The sequence below is a fragment of the Budorcas taxicolor genome, chromosome 1 (assembly GCF_023091745.1).
Source record: "Budorcas taxicolor isolate Tak-1 chromosome 1, Takin1.1, whole genome shotgun sequence".
Lineage (NCBI taxonomy): Eukaryota > Metazoa > Chordata > Mammalia > Artiodactyla > Bovidae > Budorcas > Budorcas taxicolor.
Genome location: NC_068910.1, coordinates 26,985,064 through 27,011,257, shown reverse-complemented (window position 1 = coordinate 27,011,257; position 26,194 = coordinate 26,985,064).

Genomic DNA, 26,194 nt, shown 5'->3' with positions numbered 1-26,194 from the left:
TTCCTCTTTTGCAGTTTGGGAAATGATTTGTAGCCATCTGAATACAGGGCACCTCTTCTCAGTTCGGTTCAGTTGCTCAGTCGTATCCAACTCTTTGCGACCCCATAGACTGCAGTACACTAGGCTTCCCTGTCCATCTACTTAACCAAGTGTTTAAGACAGAAGTTTAAGTGCCTTCCTTGGTTGTTCTCTTTCTTGCTTCTCACCTACCATCTATACAAAACCTCTAGCAGTGCTTTTGTTTCCAGATCCCACAGGAGGTCTTTGAGGAATGCCCAGTGAGGTTGGCTATAAAGTATCAAGGCTACTACCCAGTGAAAAATGGATAGAAATGGTTCTTTCCTGCTTCTCTGCATGTGTAGGAGAAATGAGGCTTATAAAGTGCAGCCTATTGTTTCTACCAAGTACTCCTTTTTGTCCCATCCCTACCCCAGGTGGTCCTGAAGGGTTTATCAGTCAACATATCTGAACCATTCTCTGATGGCAGGGGTAGTCACATGACTCAGGCCTGACCAATCAGGAATTCCCAAGCCCTCTCAGCAGAGGTTGGTCCAAGTGTGGCACATTATTCAAGAGGAACATCAGGGAGAAAGAGATTTGCTTCCTTTATAGCATAGACTTGGGGCTACTGGTGGCCATTTCTATTTGCTACAAGGAAAAATTGTACCTATGGCAGCAGAAGCACAGCCACACCCATAAGGGAAAGAGACAAACTAATATGGAAAGGTAGAAAAGGAGAAAGAGGCAGGGGATAAGAAGAGAGTCTAAATCAGGGGTTGGCAAACTAGGGTCTGCCTCCTGTTTATGGGAACACAAATACACCCATTTTTACTGTATTATCTATAAATGCTTCTATTCTGCCAAGGTAGTGTTTAGTTGAAATAGATACCAAACCTAACTGACAATGGCTAAATAAGGACATATGAAGTATCTTGTCCTGTTCAAAGAGCTCATAGTTTATTGAAGGGTAAATAGAAAAGTAAATACATATGTATAGTATATAATGGGGAAAAAATATAATACACCCAAAAACTAGCAAAGCAGCAATTGTCACAGATGATACTTATACTACTGATGATGACATCTTCCATTTATTGACTGCATATTATGTGGATGCTTTACATATATTTTCACTCATCCTTCAGTCTTGTACAGTAAACATATCAGTAAGGATAGAACAAGTCTTGCTGCAGTAACAAATGAACCTGGTATCTCTTGCTGCACATCCTTGGTGGATCAGTAGCAGAGTGTGCTTAGTCTTAACCGCCAAGATCTCAAGGTGACGAAGCTTCCTTTTCAACACATGTTTTCATATTTGCCGCTCTGAGGGCAGGGACCATAGCAAATCTCACCCTGCCTCTAGAAAAACTTCCATCTATGAGTGAAATATAGCACCTTTGCTCAGATTGCATTAGCAAAAACAAGCCATAAAGCCATGCCTATATTGAAAAGTGCTGGTGAAATGGATCAGAAGAAGAGCTGGAAATATTTAGAGAATAGCAGGAATGTTTACCCAAAGAAATATTGGGTAAACACGTTTCCAATGAGGAAATTCAGTAAGAGAAGTTAGCAGACTTCATCAAAGTTAGTGTTAATAAAGTAGCAGTGTTTTAATTGAACCTAGAGTCAGTATCGGAGAAGGCCATGGCACCCCACTCCAGTACTCTTGCCTGGAAAATCCCATGGATGGAGGAGCCTGGTAGGCTGCAGTCCATGGGGTTGCTAGGAGTTGGACACGACTGAGCGACTTCACTTTCACTTTTCACTTTTATGCACTGGAGAAGGAAATGGCAACCCACTCCAGTGTCGTTGCTTGGAGAATACCAGGGATGGCGGAGCCTGATAGGCTGCCATTTATGGGGTCGCACAGAGTTGGACATGACTGAAGCGACTTAGCAGCAGCAGCAGCAGCAGAGTCAGTATGACTCTAAATTCTAAGTTCTTTTATGTTGTATTGTGTCAATATACTTTCCTTGTGCTGGAAAACAGTAGTTTACTGAGTAAAGGAATAGTAGGTTTTTAAGGACCAAGAAAGAGATGTAAAATGTTTAGATGTGGTGAGCTTGCAAAAAAGGAAACCCTTTATTTAATCTTTTTGCTAAAGACATTTACATTATATAAGCTGTATTTAAGGAAGATATGAATGGCAGTTTCAACTAGTGAATTTAACCTGGAATGGGATGATTAGCAAAAGGAGAGTGCAGTATGGAAACAAGAATGAGATAATACAAAAAAAGAAGGGATTCAAAGGAGAGAAAGAGTAGCAGGGAGGGAGAAGTTGAGCGAGAGAGAATTAGTAGTGGCAGAGGAGATTTTGGACTGAGATCATCTCTGTTCTTGAGGTACTTTAAGTATAATTCTTTCCTAAAAGGTTCAGATTCAGATATTTATGAGACAGAGCTGCTGTTTCTTTTAGAGGCTTGTCAAGTGTACAAGAGGAGGAAAAATCTGTTTGTGAAAGGAGTTTACAGTATACTTAAAGTTTATTTTAAAAATAAATAGGACTTGATAGATAGGGCAGTAAACAACAGGCCCCACCAGGAACCTGCCAGGAGCACTAACAGGAAGCATCTGTAGGCTGCCAAGAGCCAGAAATAAGAATGAACAGCTCTTACCGTCAGAGAGTCACAGGAATACTCACAAACAGAAAGGATATTTGGGGTACAGCATCTCTAAGCCAAGTTACTCCTGTCACGAACGCACTCACAGTTTACATAGAACATACCCACACAGGTAAAGCCACATCTGAATCAGATGTTGCTGGTTCCCTTTGCTATAAGTTCCTGGTTTTGTTTTAGCCTGAAATTGTGACATGACACAGAAAAATAGGTAGAATCCTTTAGAGAATTTAATACCATAGGGATATAAAAATGTGCATGATCTCAATAATTAAGAAGTATGAATGACCAGAAAAGAGTCTGTGTGCTCCCTCCACAATTTTATTATTTTAACATTTATATTTATTAACTTTGCAAAGGTCAAACTAATTATGGATATGTGCTTACTATGTGCTGAACATGATCACAGGCGCTGAGGATACAAACATGATGGAGAGAAACAACCTTTACCTTCTTAGAATCTCCTATTCTCACAAAGGAAGAAAATGAGAAAAAATGAATGAGGTGATTAAAGATTGGACTAGGACTAGTAATAAAAAGCTATGAAAGTAATGATATAATAGAAATCCTAGGGATAAAGAGTGGGACCAACATCAGGCAGGGTCCAGGTGGCCCTTTCGAGTGGGAAGCTTTGAGCTAGGGTTTGAAAGGTAATAAGCAAACTATGTGATGACAAAGCATAGTATATGCTTGATCCTGTTTCAATTAATAAAGACTTTTTTTCTAGAGAAAAATATAATAGAGCTGGGTTATAAAGCTCATTGGATAAAGACTTAAGAGAACTGAGTCTCTTTTCTGCCACTTAATAGCTGTATGCCCTTAAGCCAGTCACATAACCTTTAAAAGTATGGCTTTCTTCATCTGTGAAATGTGTGGGCTGGAGGATCTCTGAGGTCCTTTTCAGCAGTAAAAGTATATAGTATTCCTCTCCTGTCCCTACTGCATTTGTGTGCATAGCGCACTTGCACACACACAGCAGATGTAAGTCTTCTATTAATATTTTGTAATTGTTGTCTGGAATAAACTCTGAGCAAAATAAGAAATACTTATGCAACACAATCTCAGTATAAGTGAAAACCCACCATGCCTCCTTTTAGCGTCTTCCCAAAGTTCAACCTTTCCATAAAGGTCTCTGAGGATAAGTGGGACCATATGTGGATATAGCCACACCCTGTTAGCTTCTGTGATAGCTCAGTTGGTAAAGAATCTGCCTGCAATGCAAGAGACCTGGGTTCAGTCCTTAGGTTGGGAAGATTCCCTGGAGAAGGGAAAGGTTACCTACTTCAGTATTCAGTCTTGGAGAATTCCATGGACTATACAGTCACTTGGGGTCACAAAGAATCGGACGTGACTGAGTGATTTTCACTTCACACCCCTTTCTCAAACTATCAGTCTCTGACCATAGCCACTGATACTCCATGTATGTATGACTCTTCCTCCATACTCTCCCCTTAGTACAGCCCAGTCCAGCATCATCTGATTGGACCAGAAATGGATACCCAAATTGAGGAAGAATCAACTATAGGCTGACCACTGACCAGGAAAATAAATGGGAAAGGTGAGGTCAGGCTAGCCAATCCACTTCAAGGAAGCTGGATTTAGGACTGTAAAACATTTATGGGTTGGTGGCAGGGCAAAAATTTAAGGACATGTAAAAGGCACCAAAGCATTCAAAGGAAAATGGTAGCTTCTGTGGCTGTTGAGACCCCCAGATCCTCCCATCTCCAAAAGGCCCTGGCATTACAGTGTTTCCCATACCCTATTTCTATGAAATTTCTCAGTGTTCTGTCTACAATCCCCATTTCTACTGAACTAGCTTCACTGGATTTCTTTCAGCCAAATTGCATTCACTAAAACAAAATGTGGCTCATTCAATAAATAAGCTAAACTCCATGGAGATGTTAATGGTGACCAGATTTAGAAACAAGAGTAATAAATGAAAATGGGGGAAAGGCTCTTTTTTTATGAAATAGAGGTTAGATGGTTATGAGTTGCTGGCCCAGGGAGACGTGAAGGGCACCTGAAGCAGAAAGCGGATTCCAGAAAATATGGTGTTTAGGGGATGTTCCAAAATTGGTCTGGAAGGACTGAAAGGAGATGAGTAAGATGGAAACATTTGACCTACAATTTTGCTAATGAGCAGTGCTTAACTCTGTAGGAAATAAACAGCCCCCAAAGCTTTCAGATATGTTTTCCTTTCTCTCCGTTCACCTTCCTCCCAGCACAATGCATAATATGTAGTAAAAAGAAAAAAAAATAATACCTATTAGTAAAGGCATCAAATTCTGTCTTTTAGGAACCACACAGGAAGATATTTTCTCCTAGTCTCTCTTCAAAGAACTCTGTATTTTCCCACCCCTGCATAACTCTTCAGAAGTTTTTGTTAATTCTATGGCTTATGCTCCTCAAATTAGGGATCACAGGGAGACAAATCAAGCTCATCGTTTTTCAGAAGATGGTAAGGAGTGATCGTCCAATAGTCACTTCCAACTGCCATCTGTGACGAGTCTGTAAAACATTTCGTTTGCATAATATATGGGAACTCTATTAAAATACAGCACACTGCTACAAGAAGTGGGAATATTCTAAGTCAAATTATGTCTCCACATAAAACCATCCCCCTAGTACTGGCGACAAAGCAGAGCTCTCCTGTATTGCTTTAAATAAGAAAACCCACTGCTCAAGGAATTACTGAACAGACCTAGTTTAATCCAATGCTGCTGACATGTTGTGAAGTTATAACGAGAAGAAGGCTGAGGGAAGGTCATTTAGCATAAAGATGCCTGTTTGGGTTGAACATCTTCTCTGCACTAGGGTAAGCAAGGACAGAACAGCAATCAGTTTATAAAGCAGGCACTGGGTCCCATCCATAATGAGACCTATATATCTGACCTAAAAAGGCCACAGCTCATGTTTCCAGAATAGAAAAATGTATATCAAATACCTTACCTTTAAAAAAAGATCTTTATGTTTAGTCAGAAGTGGGCCAGCAAACTGATATCTTGACAGCACATTGGAGATTCTAGCAAAGGAGAATGGCGGCTACTTGCGTTTTTCTTTTTCTCTGCCTCTCTAAAACACTGATGACGTCCTTGCTCTAAAAAGGACATTTTGTTTGTCTAGGTCCAGAATTTTTAAAAACATGCTAGTATTCACACAGGTAGCCATTGCAGGAGATATAAGAGACGTAGGTTTGCTCCCAGGATCAGGAAGAACCCCTGGAGGAGGAGGTGGCAACCCACTCTAGTATTCGTACCTGGAAAATTTCATGGACAGAGGAGCTTGGCAGGCTATAGTTCGTGGGGTTGCAAAGAATTGGACATGACTGAGCAACTGAGTACACACACACACATTATTCTCACAGCTTTAAACTGGATTGCGGCTACAGATATAGTTTTCCAAAGGCACCAAATGGTTAGCAAAGATCATGGTTGTTGATTAATGACCCTTTTGCATCAGCCCGACATCCTAGCCATACTTCAGTGGCCAGGTGAGGAAAATCTGAGGGAAAAAAATAGGACAGAAGAAGATGGAAGAGAGTTTATTACCTTCAGTGTTTTAGTTAGCAGAGTCTATAAAGTCATTTGAATTATCAGTGACTTAAATTTCACCGGTGGCTCAGACAGTAAATAATCTGTCTGTGATGAAGGAGACTCAGGTTTGATCCCTGGGTTGGGAAGATTCCCTGGAGAAGGGAATGGCTACCCACTCCAGTATTCTTGCCTGGAGAATTCCACGGACAGAGGATCCTGGTGGGCTACAGCCCATGGGGTCACAAAGAGTCAGACATGGCTGAGTAACTAACGCTTTTACTAAACTTCACTGTCAAAGCATTTCTATTGACAATGGAAGCCCTGGAAATAACTTGAGGAAGTATTTTTAATAGTTTGGTTCAAACTCTGTACAGGGTGCTCAATCCGAGGCTGGTAAACATATAGTGATTTTCCTTCCCAAATAATCTGAATGACAGCCAGGCCCATGTTATACCTCTCTCGAGACATATGGTGAGACTGCAGTTTACTGTTCAGTTTTAATTCACTGCTGTCTTTTGTAAGAGAGATAAACAGAGAGATCGCTAAAGAGAGATATTGCATAATTTTAGCAATACCAGGATGAAATCTTGTGTTATACTATGGGTCACTGCCCTGTAGTGTTTTGTGAAACTCCCTTTATATTTGTCACCCCCAAATTCATACCTAGTCAAAAGTAAAAACTCTCCTAAAAGAGAAGGTTGTAACTTTCTTGGCCGTTCTTGACACAATGGTCCACCTTTTGATACGGGCAGGTGTTTCACATTTCAGATCTCTGGCTCATGTTGTTTCCATAGCTCCATCTCTTTTATCCCATGATATCACTAAGGATAAGCAAAGATCTACCAAATTCAAAATCTGTCAGCTCTAGATTTGTGTCTTCCCCTGAATAGGATTAGTGAGTGCTGACTATGGACCAGCCGCTGGGCTACATGCTTATATTCTTCAGCTATGTCCATCTCATGACACAGAAAGGTTAATGCCATTTTATAGATATGAAAATGAAGCCTCAGGTAGGTTAGGCAACTTTTTCCAAAGTTATATGGCTCATTTATGGCTGAGAAGAAATGTTAACTTCAGTATAAGCTTATGGCCTCACGTGCTAATCCACCTCACTAATCAGCTCTTTCTTTTCAATTCCATTATGCAGGGGTGTGCTTAAGTACTGACTCTAAAAACAAGATCTGCTCAGCAGCAGCCTTACCTCTGACAGTCCAATCCAGGGTCTGTTCTGGTAAATTCCCACCTGGCTACTAAACACCTGTATTATTTTGTACCTACTAGATGAAAGGAATGGAGAAGGCAATGGCACCCCACTCCAGTACTCTAGCCTGGAAAATCCCATGGATGGAGGAGCCTGGTGGGCTGCGGTCCATGGGGTCGCTAAGAGTTGGACACGACTGAGTGACTTCACTTTCACTTTTCACTTTCACGCACTGGAGAAGGAAATGGCAACCCACTCCGGTGTTCTTGCCTGAAGAATCCCAGGGACGGGGGAGCCTGGTGGGCTGCCATCTATGGGGTCGCACAGAGTCGGACATGACTGAAGTGACTTAGCAGTAGCAGATGAAAGGAAACTGATTTTCTTTGGGATGGATAACAAGACACCTCAAGCAAGTCTTGTCCCATGAAAAAAGTGTCTGTGGTACAACCATGCACTCACTTACATTTTATCCCCTCATACAGTACATTTTTGATGCATACAGTACATTTTGCACACTGATGCTTCTGACCTTTGGTGTTAGAGAAGACTCTTGAAAGTCCCTTGGACTGCAAGAAGATCAAACCAATTAATCCTAAAGGAAATCAGTCCTGCATATTCATTGGAAGGACTGATGCTGAAGCTGAAGCTCCAATACTTTGGCCAGCTGATGTGAAGAACTGGCGCATTGGAAAAGATCCTGATGCTGGGAAAGACTGAAGGCAGGAGGAGATGGGGACACCAGAGGATGAGATGGTTGGATGGCATCACCAACTCGATGGACATGAGTTTGATCAAGCTCTGGGAGTTGGTGATGGACAGGGAGGCCTGGCGTGCTGCAGTCCAGGGGGTTGCAAAGAGTCAGACACGACTGAGCGACCGAACTGATACAGTGCAAGTTCCATAAGTTCACAGACCTAGTCTTGTATCCCAAACTTGGAGCCCAGAATGTAGCGCTTGGGTATCCAAGAATCTCTTGAATGACTGAAGGAATGAGTGAGTGAGTGAGTGAAGAGCAATGTCAAGATCCAGGCACGAGAGACACCAGTGTAGGAGCTTTTTACTCCCTGACCTGCTTTCACCAACTATATTGCTGATAGCAGCCCATTTCCTGGATTCTGGCTTATGAACCCAATAAGATCCCCAGTTCTAGCGCTTCCCTTGAGTCTCTCGCCCTGAGAGAAAGCCCAGTCCACCTACAGGTTTATCATTAGTTTTAGAATGAACTTAGCATTTCTTGGGCTTCTCATGTGGCTCAGCTGGTAAAGAATCTGCCTGCAATGTGGGAGATCTGGGTTCAATCCCTGAGTTGGGAAGATCCCCTGGAGAAGGGAAAGGCTACCCACTCCAGTATTCTGGCCTGGAGAATTTCATGGACTGTTTGGGGGTGGGGGGGGGTGGGGGGAGGGTATTTCATACTACCCTCTGCATGCCTAGCCTCCAGGGAGTGAAAAAAAAGACAAAGATTATTTTTGTGGTAATCAGACTTCTTAACAGTGAAATGGCCTTGTTAAGCTATTTCATTTTCATTCATTCAGAATAGGTTTACTGAGTGGCTTCACTTGACTTCACTCACTTACTGTGTGCCAGGTATGTTGTAAGAGCTGAGGACATTGCGAGAATGAAAACAAAAAGGACAAGAATTTTTGTCATCATGGAACTTAAATTTCAGAGGAGGGAGCCAGACAGTAAACCAAATAGCTAAGTAAAACAGGAAGTTTGAGGAAGTGATACACAGCAAAAAGAAAAGGAAAAAATGTGGGATAGAAAGTGCTGACAGTGGAATGCAGTGTTAAATAGGGTGGGTATTAAGGGTTTAATTGTATTTCTCCAGAGAGGAATTCAAGTCCTAATCACCAGGACCTCAGAATGTGACTTTATTTATAAACAGAATCTATGCAGATATAATGAGTTAAGAAGAAGTCATACTTGAGTGGAGTGGACTCTTGGTCCAATATGACTATTGTCTTTTGATTAGAAGATAATGTTTAGACACACAGGGAGAGCATCATGTGTCTACAGAAGCAGAGACTGGAGCATTGCAATTATAAACGAAGGAGCACCAAGGACCTCTGACCATCACCAGCACTAAGAAAAGGCAAGGAGGGACTGACCCAGCATCTGAGAGGGAATGTGGCCCTGCTGACACTTTAGCTTGGACTTGTAGCCTCCAGAACCCTGGGAGAATAAATAAATATCTTTTTTTTTTCAAGCCTTCTCAATAGTTTGGTATTTTATAATAGTAGCCATAGGAAATTAATATAGTGAGCAAGGAAAGCTCAACGTGGGGATGATATCTGAGGAAAGAGCTGAAGTTGGTGAGGGAGCACCCACACAGCTCCCCTGAGGAAGAGGGAACAGCAAGTACACAGGCTCAGTAGCAGGAGTGGACACAGCAGGTTCATGTAGCTGCAAGGAGGCCAGAGTGGCTGTGGTCAGGTTAGGAAAGGGAGAGCATTCAGGTCCAAGTGGAAGAGAATCTAAATACCAGGGAATCTTGGCTGACCTGTTAAAACACAGAGAGCTGGGCACACCCCTGGACCCTCAGTGTTTCAGCAGATCTGGGGTAGGCTCTGAGAATATACGCGTCTAACAAGTTCCTGATGCTGATATCATTGGTCCAGGGGCCATGTTTTGAGAATCCTTGTCATAGGACATATTGGGCATTGTAACAACTTAGATCTTTGCTGTGTGTGAGCCAAAAGCTTTTCAAGGGTTAGATTAAAGGGGTGACACAGGGGACTTCTGTTTGAGCTGGATGCTGCTGGGGAATAGGGTGACCAAAGGGTGAGTGGTAGAAGCAGAGAAACCAATTGCACGATTATTAGAATAAAAAGTATATAATATGAAGCACCTGTTTAAAAGTACCTAGGGACCAGTATCGGAGAAGGCAATGGCAACCCACTCCAGTGTTCTTGCCTGGAAAATCCCAGGGATGGGGGAGCCTGGTGGGCTGCCGTCTATGGGGTTGCACAGAGTCGGACACGACTGAAGCGACTTAGCAGCAGCAGCAGGGACCGGTATGTGTTGTTTGGGTGTTATTTGGATGGGGGGAGGAGCATTTGGGTTAATTCATAGACAACAAATACATAAATAAGAGATCTGAATTACCATGATACCTTGAAAGCCTAGCATTCTTGGAGAACAGCGCTTACTTAATAAGAGCTATATGACCTCTGCATGTCACCAGCTTCCCCTCCACTCATGTCCATGCACAGCCAGTTCAGAGACCAAGCACCTGTCAAGTCTGGAAATTCTTAATACACCCTATAGGTCATCACTTGAGGGTTTTTTTTTTTTTTTTTTTACTGCCTTTGAAAGAAAAAAAGTGTCCCTTTACTCCATCCTAACAGCAACTCAGAATTCTTTGAATTTTAAGAGTTTTTGTTTCAGTAGCTAATGAGGACGCCAGTGAGCATGTCTGTTAAAGCTCTCAGATCACTCCCAGAGTGACCTTTACAAAGGTCCTAAAATAGGTTAGAATACCTATTATCTTTTTATATAAAGCCGGAATCTTACCATGGAAGAAATTTCCAATGTGAAGAATGAAACAAACTACTAGGGTTAATAATGACCAAAAAAAGTAATACTTAGAATCATACATTCAACCTATTTATAGCCTCTTTCTATTAACACTTTCTTTTTCCACTTCCTGTGTGCTCTCACCTTCTTATGGATTTATCATCTTGAAGGTAAAGCTCACAATAGCTACTGAGATGTCTTCAAAATATAATGGTTTTATTTCTTGGCTGTTTGTAAGGTTCTCAATTTTGCAATTTGTATTTTATAAATATCTTAACTTTTTTTTTTAAAAGATGAGTTTTGAAACAATCAAAATCCTAGATAAAGACATAGCCTGCTGCTGCTGCTGCTAAGTCGCTCCAGTCGTGTCCAACTCTGTGCGACCCCATAGACAGCAGCCCACCAGGCTCCTAGTCCATGGGATTTTCCAGGCAAGAGTACTGGAGTGGGGTACCAAAGACATAGCCTATGTCCTTTCTATTTCAAGGGAAAAAGTGAAGCATCTTCAAAGTGTTATTTAGACCACTTCAGTGGCAACCCACTCCAGTGTTCTTGCCTGGAGAATCCCAGAGAAGGGGGAGCCTGGTGGGCTGCCACCTATGGGGTCGCACAGAGTCGGACACGACTGAAGTGACTTAGCAGCGGCAGCAGTGCTGATACACTGTATCATTAGCTAATGCAGAATTAACTTCTCTGTTCCTAGTTTCCATATCAGTAATTTAAGGGAGTTTGGATCAAACTCCAAAGTCCCTGGCAAGCTCTAGAATTAGCTGATTTAAATTGTACTATTGTATCCTAGGTTTATTTTGACTTTAGAAAAGGGAAGTCATGTTATTTTGTGTCCTTTCTAATACTGAAACTGAAATTCAAATCTTCTGGGGGCCAGACTGCAGTATAAGTGGGTGAAGCAGATGACGAGCAAGAAAATAGAGTCAAGGATTAAGAACTGGCATCTGTGAGGAGACCATGGACACCGATGAGGGGACCGTGGTGATCTGTGACTGAAGAACATTGACACTACGCTCTAGCCTCTGTGAGCAATAAAGAGCTAGAGATGTGAGTTTATAAAGGTTTCCAGGATTTCAGAAGCTCAAAATATTCATTTTTGTTGATATCACCTTGATCTTTAAATTGACAAGCAATTCAAATTAAAACATTATCACTGTGCAGGCCAAACTCTGGTAGCTCAATCCTATCTAAAAGCTACTGGTTTGCATGATGAAAGCAATATTGGATAAGATTTACCCCTCCAGGGTGTTATTGTTGCAAGCTAAGTTTCCACAGGGGAAGGATCCAGTAGCCTGAGTCCATATTAATTTTCTCTCTTTAAAAAAAAAAACAAAACTACTAACCTTTTCCCCTACAAGGAAAAGGCTAAGTAAAGCATCATAATAACCAGAGATTAAACTGACAGTCAGAAAGATAGACACGGGATACTGTACAAATGCCTACAGGGCAAGACAAACTGGTTTTGCAGAGGTGGCCTACCAACTGAGATTTGAGCTATAGCTCCATTGGCCAATTGGTGAACAGCACAAGTTATGGCTGGGCTGACTAGTCAATCAAAATGGCCACAGGATGAAAATTTGCTTTCTTTTTCTTCCCTCAAATGTATTGATATATCTCCCCATAGACTCCATTCATGTCCAGCTTCAAAGTGAGTTTAATCATTGGTAATAAATCACAAGAACTATGCAAAAACCACACCTAGAAAATAGACAAGTGAAGACAGAAAACTATAAATAGGATTGTTTCTTTTAGAGAACTATTAATAAGATAAAGAAGTCAGCATCTTTAGGATTTCTAAGTTTTTATCTACTGATAATTCATTTAATACATGGAGGCCCATAAAAATTTCAAGGAAAGGTACGTAGGTTTATGGATTTTCTACATAAATAAAATTAGTTTTCTTTCAGTTTGTCTCCTTGCTGTTACATTATACAAAAAGGAATAATCTGAAAATTTCCACTAATATAGTTGTGAGGTCCAAGTGAAAATATAGGCTATGTTCTATTTTGGAAGTTGGATTCCTCCACAAAAGAGCCTGAGTCAAAGTCTTGGAAATTTATTTGAGAGATGATCCCAGAAGCAGGAAGCATGAAAGGAGAAAAATCCAATTAAGCTGGAATATTGAATTGGTGATGGTTTTAAGCCACTAGGTTCATTCCTACCGGGGGTCTCTGAGAACAAGGTAGAATATGTCTAGAATGCTCCCACCAAAAACCAAAGAGTCTGATCCATTTATAGATTCTTAGTCTCTAATAGTTGAGATTTACTGTGGGTTTTATCTTCCTTGTATATAATAACTGCTCATGGCTTTAGGATAAGTCTTGAAGCAGAACAGCAGAGAAATACTTGGGGGCACTTGAGATAGGACTCACCCGTCAAATTACGGGTACACTAAGATGTGTATAGATGCTCCCTGAGTCAGGAGAATCCCTTGGAGAAGGGAATGGCTGCCCACTCCAGTATTCTTGCCTAGAGAATTCCATGAAGATAGGAGCCTGGTGGGCTACAGTCCATGAGGTTGTAGCAGAGTCAGACTGAGGGACTCACACTTTTACACTTTTAAATTAAGAATACAAAATTGGACCACACCAAAAAAGATAGGATGTCACCCTTTAGAGCAGCTAGAAATGAAGTGGGATATAAAGAGAAATCCATGAATATGCCAAATGAGAGAAAACCTGGTACCCTCATATCATGACTGCCAGTTCCATTGGGTGCTGCCTGTATGCCTATGTGAGTTCTATGTGTTTCACATGTATCAACGTGTGTAATCCTGACCACAACTTTATGCCATAGGCACTACTTTTATTCTATTTTTCAATGATAAGCAAATTAATGATTAGGGAAATTAAGTCATAGTGTTTTAATATACCACAGGAACAGAAAACTAACCATGGTTCAAAAAGATGCCTCTTTCCCCCAAAACAGGCCCAAATCGAAAGTCATCAGGGAAGATATCTTGAATCTCAGGCATTGATTCACTGCCTCATATGTGATAACCCTAGAGAATATTCTCAAGCCAGCAGTTGTAAGGATATATTTATTTAATTATGGTTTCTGATCTTAAGCAATGATCAGCACACTAGCAAGTCATAAATAAAAAGTTTTCTCAACATCTAGTCAACTTCTCTGGGAAAATAGGACTCAAGTTAGAAATTTCTCATGGGTATTGAATTATCAAGAAACACACCCACTGTATATCAAAAGATCCACTCATATAAAACAAGTGCTTATGCAAGTGTACCTGAAAAGAAATTTACGCTAAAAAGGAATTATGTTCTTTAAAAAAAAAAAAAAAGTGCTTTTTTTCCTCCTGCTGGGTGTTACCATTGTGTGTCTTCAGAACAGAAGCAGGTTTTTACAATTCGTTAACTCAGTACCACCACTGGAGTGCCAAAGACTTGTGTACCCCATGCAGAGACCTTATTTCTCTTTCATGGTAACTAATGACTTCTCCACCCTCTGCTTTCTTGGCTTCCAATACAGGTTTTGAATACCATGGGGGAAAAAATGGAAAAAAAAAAAAAAGAGACAATGGAAAAGGCACTTCTGAAATATGAGTAAAGTTATATCATATCACAATGAGCATTTTTATTCTGATTCTTTTTTTTTTTTTAAGCAGGTCAGGTGGGCAAATGTGGGCATGATTAAATGAGTCCCAGTAGGTGATATAATAATTTGAAATACTCTTAATGATGCCAAACTGAACTGTTACAATGTGATTCTTGGCAATTAAGACATTTATCCACCCAGATTGGTATTACTTTTTGTGATTTGAGTTTCAATTTTGGCTCAAATAGAGAGATTTTTAAAAAACTGTATTCAATTCTTTTCTATTAGCTACCTAGTTAATTCAATTTCCTCGGAAATGAAATAATACTGACAAGCAGATATACACACTGCCACATAATTTCTTTCCATGTTACTTAAAAATATAACTGAATAAAATAGAAAGAAAAAAGTAGACACTTAAAAAATGTAGACATAAATGGTGATAGACTTGGATACAATATGAAAGCTGGCTTGTACAACCTGTTTAACATATGGTCAGAGATACCAGTGTCTTTCTGGGTGCCTTAATTTTTCTCAGAAGGTCTTAATTTTCAAAACATATGGTTCTGTTAATAACTGGCCAAAGAATATCAGCATGTGATTTAAGAAAAAAAATCAGAGCCTACAGCAGTATGTTACTGTCTTCTTCATGCTATTATAATAAAGGGGAAATGGACATCATTGGATTGTTGTTTGGGCTTCAGACCTCCTTGACTTTCTTTGACATTGTGTGCCCAATTAGAGGTGGGTATAATTTGGGGACAGGGGCTTCCCTGGCGGCTTGGTGGTGAAGAATCCACCTGCAATGCAGGAGATGCAGGTTCGATCCCTGGGCTGAGAAGATCCTCTGGAGAAGGAGATGGCAATCCATTCCACTCCAGTATTCCTGCTTGAGAAATCCCAAGGACAGAGGAGCCTGGCAGGCTATAGTCCATGGAACTGCAAAAGAGTCAGACATGACTTAACAACTAAACAATAACAGCATAATCAGGGGACAGGGTCCATAGCTTTCCTTAAAGTCTTGGAGGGCCTTGAGACATTTCTGGACAGCACACACACACACACACACCAAACAAACAAAAATACAAAACAAGATGAGGAGAAAATGAACTACAATGCTGAGATACTTAGACATTTAATTGTTTTTCTTGACATCAAAGGATGTCAAAGAATCATCTACTCTGTTGCATAGTTTGATTCATCCCAGAAAAAAACTTTCTGTGTCTCTATTTCAGCAAAATGTTCTTCTCCTGAACCCCTTGGCAGAACTCAAGTTTTGAAGTTAGACAGTCTTACGGATTCCTTGAATAGTCCTCTGTGCCAAATGTATGGCTCATATGCAGCACCTAAACCAGGCTGTAAGATGTGTATTTCTGTGATCTAATTTAACCTTAGAATATAATTATAGCAAACTCCCACCAATATTTATATAATTATTCTGTGCCTTGGTTATTTGTATTGCTGTTCAGTCGCTCAGTCGTGTCTGACTCTTTGCAACCCCATGGTCCGCAGTACACCAGGCTTCCCTGTCCTTCACCATCTCTCAGAGCTTGCTCAAACTCGTCCATTTGTATAAGCTGCTTTAAATTCTCATGCAGATAATAATCATAAGGTAAATACCCTTGTGAGAAAAGTTAAATCTGGGCAATTACGTCACACTCCTGTCAGTTTGGCCCTGATCTTCCTTTATTTGCCCTAGGAGCGCTTACAGTTAACCAGCTGACTTTACATTAGGTGTTACCTTGTTTTTGAGTTGTGTCTGTCACCCCAGTAAAAAGTAAGTGCCATCAGGCTTTGGCAGGATATTGGCTAACATGTCCAGCATTATACCCCAGTTCCTAGAACAAAGGGTAGCCATAACAGAACCTTCGTGGAGATTTGCTGAATGAACTCGGTTATCTGAGCTCATAGAAGAGGTTATAGAGACCAAATGTTCCCCAGAGACCAGCCAACTGATTCGATTCTCTGTGTTGTTTTGATTCCTCCTAATGAACTGTCCAAAGTGTTAAAACAGAATCATGTTTTAGTTCTGCAATCTCTTATGTTTAGACAGAAATCCATTCTTTATACATGAATGTTCCCTATTTAAATAACAATATAATTCTTAGCACTTGTTTTAAGTGATTCTAAAAGGAGGAAATCATTGGCTTTACAAGCATTGCATAATTGAAAATCTGGGTACATTTTAGCAAAGGCTAATGGGTACATATTTATTTTTCTGTGGAGTTGCTTTTGTATAGTGTCTTGAAAGGAACTCTTATTAAACTTTTAATGATATTCAAAACAAGCTCTCTTTTATGTTTCTAAAGAAAATTAGCATGCTGTTTGCAGCCTTATACCAGCTTCAGTTTCATGGCCTTTAAATCCTCATTTATATATTTCTAGTGTTCAGCAAAGAACAAAATACATCCCATAGAATTCATGGTTTGTTTTAAGGATGCATGAGAGTACAATTGAGAACCATGCAATTCATAACAAATTCAATCTAGACAAGACAGCGTGTCATTCAATGCAGCCCCACCTATTTCTCCTTTCCCACAAGAGACTGAAGAATGGAAGTCATTCGCTCAAATATGAAATTCATGAAACACTTTCATCCTCTGACAGCCATACACCAAGGAGCAGAAAAATCATTTCATCTCATAATGTTTTAGAGACCCCAGGCAAATGTAAACAGTAGACGCTGTTAGACATTAAGGATTCATTACAACCGCTAAACAGCTAAACTGAAAATGTACTGATTTATTTGGAATTCCATAGGATTCTGGTGGGAGACTTATTAAATTATTTATTAAACTTCAACGGAAAAAATTACTATTTATTAAATCTGAATATAGCACTTATAGGTATCCTTGTTTCATACCATGGTTTATATTAAGGGATAAAATACATGGTAAAATAACATTTAGTGTCTAACATTAATCCACCAGTAGTAATCCATTTTAATATAGGACTATAGTTCTTTAATAAGCTGACTCCATAGTGATTTGGTGTCTCAGACAGCAAAGAATCCACCTGCAATGTGGGAGACCTGGGTTCGATCCCTGGGTTGGGAAGGTCCTGAAGGAGGGCAAGGAAACCCACTCCAGTGTTCTTGCCTGGAGTACCCCCATGGACAGAAAAGCCTGGTGGGCTACAGTCCATGGGATCGCAAACAGTTGGACACGACTGAGCTACTAAGCACAGCACATGGTCTTGTGATAAGATTTGCCTCAATACTGAGACTTGTCTGAGTCCCAGAGACCAAGGTTTGGTTTTCACACAGAGAGAATCTTCCTGTCAACCAATCTCTTCTGAGAAATCTATCTACACAATTTCATCATAACTGATTCTATATCATTCACCTTCTAAACTTTTCAAATACCTAGCACAAGCACAGGATGCTGTTCTTCAGTGGGTGTGTTCTGTCAAATACTTATGCCCATAAATTACATATAATTATAGGTGTGTGTCTGTATCCACATTCAGATACTATGTACACCTGTCCACACAGCCAGATATCATGAGCATCTGTATACATCCAGATATCGTGTGTGTCTGTACACACACAGACATTGTGAACAACTGAACACGTGGCAAAATGGATATAGTGAACTCTAGGAATAGTAGAAGGGCATAGAAGGAATTATATGGACAGGATGGAATGAGCAATGCCAGTTGGATGCAGAAAAAGCATCCAACTTGATACGTTCAAGTTTGTATTGTTTCAAGTATGTGGGTTAGTCCAAAGTCCCAAGAGAACAGGTGACTAAGTGAACTTGATCTCAGATAAATCTGGTGGATAAAGCCTCTAGGATAAGAGTGGAATAGAATCAAATAAGCTATCTAAGCGAAACAACAGTAATTTAAAGTAGGACCTGTGACTACTAAAACTTGGTCACTGAAGAGATGTGAAGAGAGGGGTGTGAAAGGTGATCACAGGGAAGACAGGGACAGCACAAAGAAATTGTATCTCTTTAAGGAAGGCTGGTTCCATCAGGGTCCTGAAGAGTGGAAAAAAGAGACGAGAAAGATAGAGCACGTGTGAAAGTCAGAGGGAGAGATTTGAACATGCTATTCTGTTGGCCTTCAAGATGGAAGAATGGGGCCAAAAGCAAAAACATGCAGGCAGGACCTAGAAGTTGGCAAAGGCAAGTAAAGAGATTCTCTGCTAAAGCCTCCAGAAGCACCCAAGCCCTGCTGACCCACTGATTTTTAACCCAGTGAGATTTCTGGTCTACAGAAGAAATAACACATCTCTATTGTTTTAAGCCACCAAGTTTGTCTTAATTTTTTATAGCAGTAATAGCAAACCACTACACCCATTCTTGGGCTTTCCTTGTGGCTCAGATGGTAAAGAAAGTGAAGTCGCTCAGTCGTGTCCAGCTCTTTGCGGCCCCATGGACTGTAGCCTACCAGGCTCCTCCGTCCATAGAATTTTCCAGGCAAGAGTACTGGAGCGGGTTGCCATTTCCTTCTCCAGGGGATCTTCCCAACCCTGGGATCAAACCCGGGTCTCCCACATTGCGGGCAGACACTTTACCATCTGAGCCACAACCTGCTTGCAATTCAGGAGACCTGTGTTTGATCCCTGGGTGGGGAAGATCCCCTGGAGGAAGGAATGGCTACCCGCTCCAGTATTCTCGCATGGAGAATTCCATGGAGAGAGGAGCCTGGCAGGCTACAGTTTATGGGGTCGCAAAGAGTTGGACATGACTGAGTGACTAACACACACACACACACACACACACACACACACACACACACACACACACTCTTACCAGAAGTAGCCAGTTTCCATGTGAATTTTATCAAACAATCTTTTATTGTACTCACTGGATCCAGTAAACTAGAAACAATATTTTTGGTTTAAATAAAATGTATTCATCTTCCATTCTTCCTGCCATCACCTTAAGTTAGGAATGAATGATTTATTTATTTTTGGAGGATTATTTTTCAAGCTAGAAGGATCCAAAGAATTCTTGTCATCTCCATATCAAATTTGACTGTTCAAATCAATATGGCCAGTAGACCTTATATTAGTTCAAATACATTACTTAAGATAATTTTTTAACCAGTGTAATAATAAAGGAAGAAGTTGATTTTTTTCCTTCATTAGCAAGCAATTAAATTAATTCAATTTTCTTTTACCTAATTTTAAAGTTATTTAATCCATTAATACCAGGTCTGTTAAATTAAAGATCCTGAAATTTGTTTGATCACTTAATGCTTTTGTTGGGAGATAAAAGTTAAGCTCTGATGTCTCTAAACTGAGAAGAAGCAAAAAGTTAATTTTTCACAGTCCATTTGCTCCTTCAATCACTTTATATGTCCCGCAAGGAAGTATATCTATATATCTTGTCCATCATAACCCAGCTAATTCCTTATCCTGTATGTTCATTCCCAGTGACATGAATAGATCAAGGGCCTGTCTGAGGTGTTAGCCCAGGGCTCCATAACCATAAATCTTGGACTATCTCCTTTCTGTGCTGGCATTTGCTGCCAATTAGATTCAACAAGATGCTTCCAATCCACCTTCATTATAGACTAACCAAAAGTAGAGAGTTTGTATGTTGACACTTTACTTTAAAAACAACAATAATAAAACTAACAAGGAAAACAAAATACAAGATCAAGCCCACAAGTTTTGAAGTCAAACTAGAATGTATACATTGATTCTCAGTCTACCTGCGAGGGGACCTTGGACAACTAAGACAATGTCTTCCAGCTCTCATTTTCTCACATATGTTTAGGAGAAGTTACAGTAGTTATTTTAGTTGTTTGCATAATTGCTTACATGAGATACAATCTTCAAAGTTTTTGCACACCTCCAGCCTGTGGCAACTACTTAATAAAATGCCACTATTGTCTTGCTTCTCTTCAATAAGTATCTGGGTGCAAGACATGACTTTTAACTTTTTTGGGTGGCATCTTTTTCATCTGCTCATTAATGAAGTTTGATGAGATAATAACCTATCCTTTCCCCATTAGTGGTGAAATTCTAAGAATATAAACATAAAGAACACAGTTGCAAAAGTGTATAAAAGATGTCAAAAGACAATAATGTTATTTATATATGTTTCTACAATTGTCTTTTTTCAACAATCACTCCCATATTAGCTATGAAGTTCTACTGTACCATAGATCATTTGGAAAATATTATGATCTTTGAGGTTTCTTCAATAAACATTTATAATATAATAAAATCTAAGATTTATTGTTTATGACTGGCACTGTGCTGTGCTATATGTGTACAAACTCACTTGATCCTTGAAAAACTCATAAATACACACTCACACAAATTGGGAAAGCTGTATGTGTGTATATTTATAAGTATAAATATAGTTTATATTTATTTATAAGTATAAATATACATATAAATTTATGTATATGTATATATAAATATATTTATACTTATAAAGTTTATATATAATATATATATATTTAAGGAGATATATATCCTTAAACTAATACCTTAATACATATTATGCACACTATTATATATGATATATATTATATAGTTCTAATTGATATAATTCTAACCGATATATATTTATACATATATAAAAGGGAAGTTATATATTATATATATATATAGACATATATATATAGTTGATGAGGAAACTCAGCCAGAACTTTCTCAGTGTATTTATTCAGTAAAATTTTACTATATCGTTAAATTTTTATCATTATCGTTACCATTTATCAAGTTCTAACCTTGCAGGATAAAACTGCTTTGTGATCTAACTCTCTCTCTACCTTTATGCATCTTTTAGAACAAACTAGACTTTTAGGACCCATCTGAAATTCTAACTTGAAAATTTTTTCAAATATCTAGAAAGATTTTAATAAATTTCTAAATAGTCTAGAAGGTTCTAAATAAAAGTGTAGAATGCCAAATACAGGAAATAAACACATAATATGTTAATATGAGGCTTAAGTACTGGCATAAAAGTTTCAATCACATTAAAAGGAAAATCATGTTAAATAAAGAGTGAAAAGAAAAATGATAATTCTTGGGCAGTACTGCTCAGTAAAACTACAGTGTGAAATATACATGTGAACCATGTATATTATTACTCCAGTACTCTTGCCTGGAAAATCCCATGGACGAAAGAGCCTAGTAGGCTGCAGTCCATGGGGTCGCTAAGAGTCGGGCATGACTGAGCGACTTCACTTTCACTTTTCACTTTCATGAATTGGAGAAGGAAATGGCAACCCACTCCAGTATTCTTGGCCTGGAGAATCCCAGGGATGGGGAGCCTGATGGGCTGCCGTCTATGGGGTCACACAGGGTCAGACACGACTGAAGTGACACAGCAGCAGCAACCATATTTAAAAAACGTAAATAGATGAAATTAATTTAACAATATATTAAACACATTACATTCAAAATATTTTCATGTCAACATATAATATTAAAAATTATTCATGAGCTCTATTACTTTCTGTTTGTCATATATACTCTGAAATCCAGGGTGGATTTGATACTTACAGAACATCTCAGTTCAGACTATTTACTTGCAAGTGCTCAACAATGACAAAGAACTAGTGCTTTTGAACTGTGGTGTTGGAGAAGACTCTTGAGAGTCCCTTGGACTGCAAGGAGATCCAACCAGTCCATTCTACAGGAGATCAACCCTGGGTGTTCTTTGGAAGGATTGATGCTAAAGCTGAAACTCCAGTACTTTGGCCACCTCATGCGAAGAGTTGACTCATTGGAAAAGACCCTGATGCTGGGAGGGATTGGGGGCAGGAGGAGAAGGGGACGACAGAGGATGAGATGGCTGGATGGCATCACTGACTTGATGGACGTGAGTCTGAGTGAACTCCGGGAGTTGGTGATGGACAGGGAGGCCTGGCGTGCTGCGATTCATGGGGTCGCAAAGAGTCAGACACGACTGAACTAAACTGAGTGACTATCAAGGTGGACAATACAGATTTAAGTCTGTACAGACTGTGGCTAATGTCTAAGGCATTACAATAGGTTAATCTTCTAAAATCATGTGTTCAATTTTGAGATTCAAAAATTATTGTAAGAAGGTATTATCTCTAGTTTATATAGAAATCACTGGTAGTTACAGGTGATAGGTGTCAGCTTTGCAGGTACTGGGACTGCAGGAGGGAGGAAAATGAACACTAGGGAGAAAAAGAGGGTCTAGAATCGAGTCTTGGCTTGATTAAGTCACTTAAAATGCACAGAGCTCATTTTTCTCACTTCTAAATTGGGGAATATTACATATTCTATGTACTTCTCTGCATCATTCTGAGGATACAATGAACTAACTTAATTTGTAGAGAATATGATGTAAAGAATGGTAACAATGGTTGTTTTTAAGATAATAGTGATGATTAGTGTTTGGTGAGGAAGATGATACCTGCATTGTGGTTTTTAACCTAAAATCTATATTAAATAATCTTTCCACAGGAAAATTGTTCTAAAAATAGATATCTACTTAAATCATTAACATAAAATTCTTAAGAGTAAAAATGTCAACCAGTTACATAATTATTAAATTTGTTTAACTGTTGTTCTTATTGTATTTACTCACCAAAATTAGATCTTTAGTTCTAAAAATATGTCAAGAGATAAAGAAGGTCATCATGGGACATAGGGTAACATAATGGGAATGATAATGTTTATTTCCATGAGCTATATTAACTGGAAATATATTATAGGCCAGGGAAAAGTCATTTTGACTGTATTATCATAATAAAACTCTACATCAACATTCTGTGTCAACAAAACAAGTCAACTAAAGGGATTTTATATTTTACCAGGACACGCAAAATTTTAATAAGAAATAGTTCAGTTAAGCACTATGATTAGCTGAATTTTTAATAGTTCATGTATTCTTGACTGGTTTATCACAAACATCAAATGCTCTTCTAAGTAAGAGTACAAGATTGCACATTAAAAAGTAGTTAAAGAATTTTAGGAAAAGCTTGCAGTTAAAGATATAAATTGTAATTACCCTTTACTTTTGGAGAGAGAAATGTCAGGGACAGAATATGAGAGAAAAATTTGGATTAACTCACATATTTGTAGAAGTTTCTTCAAAAGTTTTGTGTATGTTAGTCAGAGTGAAGCAGTGAATATCCTGATTTGAAATAATATTAATAACAACAGTAAATCTTAAGTTTCTATATCAAAGAGTAATAAACAGGTTAAGAATTAGATATCTAAGGACAAGATACATGCTTCATACTTTGGTTTGGTTTAGTTAGAGAAAATGCATTCTCAAAGGGAATATTTTGCAGAAACCCAATATGTAAAACAAACTAAAGTGATATCTTATTAAAATAAATTATTTGTATGTTCAAATTTGTATTTTCTTCTTAGTGTCCATCAATAAAAAAGCGACTGTGATCAATTAAAATATTTAGAATTAGTTTAAGATTATTATCAAGCTTTGGTTCTCATTATCTGTGTTTGTGCCTTTATATATAACTATAAATATGAGGCGAAGCAATGTAAAATTTCTGATATCGATTAATTGTAACCAACAAATATGAAAACATCGTGTAGTTCAAGGTAACAGTAGTCATTGTGTTTGTATTTAAGTATTTCCACCTGTGATATTTCCATTCTCTTTAATTTAGAGACCCAGAACTGGAAATACAGCAAACTTTGTTTTAAAGTTTAATCGCTAATGATATCAAGAATTTGCTCACACACACTACCATAAGAGTAAGAGCTGTTGTTGTTCAGCCACCAAGTTGTGTCCGACTCTCTGCGAGCACGTGGACTACAGCATGCCAGGCTTCCCTGTCCCTCAGCATCTCCCAGAGTTTGTCCCAAGTTCGTGTCCACCAAGTAAAAGTTACACAACTACAGTTTAGTATGTTTTAGAAGTATCTTTGATATATGCTAAAGGATATATTACTGTTGTTCTTCTCGTTTAGTCACTCAGTCATGTCCAACTCTTTAGAGACCTCATGGACTGTAGCCCACTAAGTTCCTCTGTCCATGAGATTTTCCAGGCAAGAATACTGGAGTGGGTTGCCATTTTCTTCTCTAGGGGATCTTCTCAAAGGATGCATATCAAGCAGAAGAAAAATTATGTCACATGGAAAGGCTAAGAAATGTGATAAAATATACTGGTACATATGTGAGTAAATTTAAAAATAACTAACATTATAAAATATAATAATATTGTCTAATTTAGGAATAATTAAAACTGAAACTGGATAATGGTACTATTTAAGTTGGGAGGAGATAATTAGAATAAACAACTGTAAGGTTTTATATTATTCTGTAGTATGATAAAAATATTAACTTCAGATGTCTTTAAGATAAGCAGACATGTTACAACACCTTCAGTTCAGTTCAGTCGCTCAGTCACGTCCGACTCTTTGCGACTCCATGAATCGCAGCACGCCAGGCCTCCCTGTCCATCACCAACTCCCGGAGTTCACTCAGACTCATGTCCATTGAGTCGGTGATGCCATCCAGCCATCTCATCCTGTTGTCCCCTTTTCCTCCTGCCCCCAATCCCTCTCAGCATCAGGGTCTTTTCCAATGAGTCAACTCTTCACAAGAGGTGGCCAAAGTATTGGAGTTTCAGCTTTAGCATCAATCCTTCCAAAGAACACCCAGGACTGATCTCCTTTAGAATGGACTGGTTGGATCTCCTTGCAGTCCAAGGGACTCTCAAGAGTCTTCTCCAACAACACAGTTCAAAAGCTCAATTCTTCGGTGCTCAGCTTCCTTCACAGTCCAACTCTCACATCCATACATGACCACTGGAAAAACCATAGCCTTGACTAGATGGACCTTTGTTGGCAAAGTAATGTCTCTGCTTTTGAATATGCTGTCTAGGTTGGTCATAACTTTCCTTCCAAGGAGTAAGCGTCTTTTAATTTCATGGCTGCAGTCACCATCTACAGTGAATTTGGCTTGGGTAATACTAAACGACATACAGCATAGAACTTTTAAACAAATAAAGTCATAAAGGAGAACTAAGGAAAAAATCCATTATCAATATAAAGAGAAGAAAGAAAAAAGATAAAAAGACTGCAGTAAATCACATGATGACAACATACAGAATTGTCATACAGGTTGTAAAAAATCCAGCAGCTGTCTGCTATTTCCAGGAGATAGATCTAAATTTGAAGACTTAGGGGAATTGAAGATGATTCTTTGCAATCCTGTGGACTATAGCCAGCTCCTCCTCTGTCCAAGGGGTTTTCCAGGCAAGAATACTGGGGTGGATTGCCATTTCCTTCTCTTGGGGATCTTCCTGACCCAGAGATCGAACCCACATCTCTTGCATCAGCAGGTGGATTCTTTACCACTGAGCCACCAGGGAAGCTCCATTCATCAGGTAAATATTAACTAAAAGAAAATGAGTATAGAAATCATAATATTAGACAAAATAGACTTTAAGACAAAAATAATTCATATAAATAGTAATATTTTGGTACTAAGCACAATAGCAATTTAATTCACTAAGAAGATAAAAAATTCTAAACTAGTATAAACCTAAAATCACAACTTCCAAATACATAGAGTAGAAAATGTTGAGTACAAGATGAAAAATAGGCAATTTCACCATCAGAATGGAAGAACAGTGTGCATTTTGTACAAGCAGAAGACTTACTAGAGATACAAAATTTTAATCAACACAATTAACTAGCTTGATCAGATATCCTTAATATCTACATGGTCTTCTTGAATTCCCTGACCTCCTTTCCAGAGGAAAGGGAAAAGTTCATAGGTCCCTCTGATCTTTAATTTGTTTAATCTCCTGTGTACACAGACTGCAGAAGTGTGGGAATGA